The sequence below is a fragment of the Cebus imitator genome, unplaced genomic scaffold (genome assembly GCF_001604975.1).
Source record: "Cebus imitator isolate Cc_AM_T3 unplaced genomic scaffold, Cebus_imitator-1.0 Scaffold11, whole genome shotgun sequence".
NCBI lineage: Eukaryota > Metazoa > Chordata > Mammalia > Primates > Cebidae > Cebus > Cebus imitator.
In genome coordinates, this window is record NW_016107326.1 from 10,483,580 (window position 1) to 10,486,676 (window position 3,097).

The following is a 3,097-nucleotide window of genomic DNA, read 5'->3' on the forward strand; positions in this document are numbered from 1 at the left end:
AAAAAAAAAAAAAAAAGAAAGAAATCCCATTTACAGTAGTTAAAAAGAAGTTAAATACCTAGGAATACATTTAACCATGGAAGTGAAATATCTCTACACTGAAAACTATAAAACATCGATGAAAGGAACTGAAGATACAAATAAATGGAAAGACATGTCATGTTCATGTATTGAAAGATTTAATATTGTTTAATATTGTTTAAATATCCATACCACCCAATGCAATCTACAGGTTCAGTGCCATCCTCATCATAATTCCAATGATATTGTTTCTCAGAAATTAAAAAAAGGATTATAAAATTCGTATAGCATTTTGGAGGCCAAGATCACTTGAGGTCAGGAGTTCGAGGAGTTTGTATATTTAGTAGAGACAGGGTTTCACCATATTGGCCGGGCAGGCCTCAAACTCCTGATCTTGTGATCCACCCGCCTCGGCTTCCCAAAGTGCTGGGATTACAGGCAAGAGCCACTGTGCCCGGCTGGCGTTAGGTCTTTTGAAAGTAAAAAGAACTCAATACTCTTTAAATGTTTTTGTTCTAGACACTGATATAAAATATCCAAAATCCACAACTGCTCTTTGAGGTAACCATGATCCCCATTTTATAGTTGAAGATACTAAAAAATGCTATAAAGATGAAGGTACTGCCTGGGTGCAGTGGCTCATGCCTGTAATCCCAGCACTTCAGGAAGCTGAGGCAGGACGATTGCTTGAGCCCAGGAGTTCAGGAACAACCTGGGGCAACATGGCCAGACCCAGTCTCTACAAAAAAATTAGCCAGGCTTGGTGGTACTTGCCTGTGGTACCTGCTACTAGGGAGGCTGAAGTGGGAGGATCACCTGAGCCCAAGAAGGTTGAGGCTGCAGTGAGCCGTGATCATGCCACTGCTTTCCAGACTGGGCCACAGAGTGAGATCCTGTCTCAAAAAGAAAAGAAAAGAAAAATAACAGAAAAGAAAAGAAAAAGACAGTAACACCCACCTCATTCATTCATTCTAAATAAAGACATAAATACGAAACTATATGGCAGAGAATTCCTGCCAAGATCCTCAAAATCAACTCTAATCAAACAGAGGAAGGACAAGAGAGAGACAAATGTTCCCAGGAGTAGGTCTTAAAATAAAGAAAAAAATAAAAAGAGAGAGAGAGAGAGACATGGATTCCTAACACAGCAGGGAAATTAGGGAATTCCTCACGACCCACCTCCAAGACTGAAGACTACTGAAATTGGTGTGGGGGTGAGGAGGGGGCTACAGCTGTAGCCTGGGCATCATGAAGAATTGGTTGGGCAGCATTTACATTCTACTCTTGTTCTCTCAAGTTGCCTTGAGAGAGGCAGTCATCAGCCTGACTCCTCCAGCAGGACAGTTAACAGTGCCCGGAGCAGTGCCCACTCATATCAGCAACACAAACTCTGCAGGAGCATGGGAAAGAGTTCACAAAAATAGACACAGACAGCCCTCATGGTGCTTCCAATCAAATCAGCAGGATTGTGGATTATTTCCTCCTAAGAGTTTAAAAGTGAAAACTCCAGCCAAAGGAGCAACTAGTGGCTTGGCCTCAAACAGGGATTCGCTAAGGGGTCTGTGGTCCCTGGATTCTCAATCCTAACATCACCAGGACCAACATAGATGAGGCTGGCCTTGGCCCCTCCCAGTACATATGATCAGACATTTCCCCAAGGGAAAATGAGCCCACAGCCAAATAACCGGACAGCTGAGGAGGACAAGTCTACACAAGCAACCTGTATCATCTGATCACACGTGTTGAAACAGAAGGATGCAAAATCTAAAAATGTTCCTTAAGTGGGAAGTAAGAGAAAATGTTAGCAACATGCAGCAAGAACAAGACATCATTAAAAAAAAAAAAAGTAAGTGAAAATATTAGATAGGAAACATAAAATAATTAAAACAAAGAATTTGATAAATGGAAATAGCACAAATGAAATAGAATGGATATAGTTGAAGAAAGAATGTGTGGGCACACGATTGTGGCAGTCTCACAATAAGACTACAACATATGAAATAAAAGAAGAGCCTGAAATGGCAATCATGAAAAGGCAAGCACCTGAGCAATAGTTCCAGCTGGAGTAAGGAGTAAAAATAGAGTGGAGGAAATATTTCAACAAATAACAGTGACACATTTCCAAAAAATGACCTTATTTGAAAGGACTTAGAGCTAACGAGAGATAAGAAAAAATCAATTCCTAGGTACAACTATAAAATTTAAAAATAATAAGTGTAGAAAGTAAAAAGTTCCACTTCAGAGTTTCCCTTCTTATTAAATAATAATAATAAATGTTAGAAATAATAGTTTGTTCTAAAGACTAGCTTTCTTCAAAGTCTTCTTGCTTTTTTTGCTAATAATTCTTTGTTAAGCCCTATCTTATATAGCTGTTAGACATGCTCACAGGCACATAGTACATTCTATGTCCTTGTACTTTAACCAAGATATCTGTGCTAGACGTGCTCACAGCCATGTCCCAGCTCACAGCCTATGTCCCTTCCTTATTTAGACTTCCTCTTTTCCTGTGTTTTCCATTGCCTTTACCTATTTTGACAAGTTTTAAGTTGTTAGCCAGTCAAGGTATAGTTTAGATTGTGAAGTCTGTCTCCAACCAACAAAGATCAGACACAGCAGCATAGACCCAATTGTAAAAAATAAATGTCCCTGCCTTTCCTTTGTTCATTGTACTCTTATAGCAAGTTAGCTAACAGGAGCACCCTTTCTGCAGAAGTAATATTGCCTTGCTGAGAGAACCATTTGTCTGAATGCTAATTTTTCCTTGCAGTACCTAGGGACAAGCATTCTGTCTCTAACAATAAGTAAAAATAAAATAATAAATAAAAATAATAAGGGCACAGTAGGTTATGCCTGTAATCCCAACACTTTGGGAGGTCAAGGCAAGAGGATCACTTGAGGCCAGGGGTTCGAGAAAAGCCTGAACAATATTTTGAGACCCTATCTATCCCTACAAAAAAATTAAAAAAAAAAAAAAAAAAAAACTAGCTAGTCATGGTGGCACTTGCCTGTAGTCCTAGCTACTTGGGAGGCGAGGCAGGAGGTTCCCTTTAGCTCAGAAGGTCAAGGCTGCAGGGAG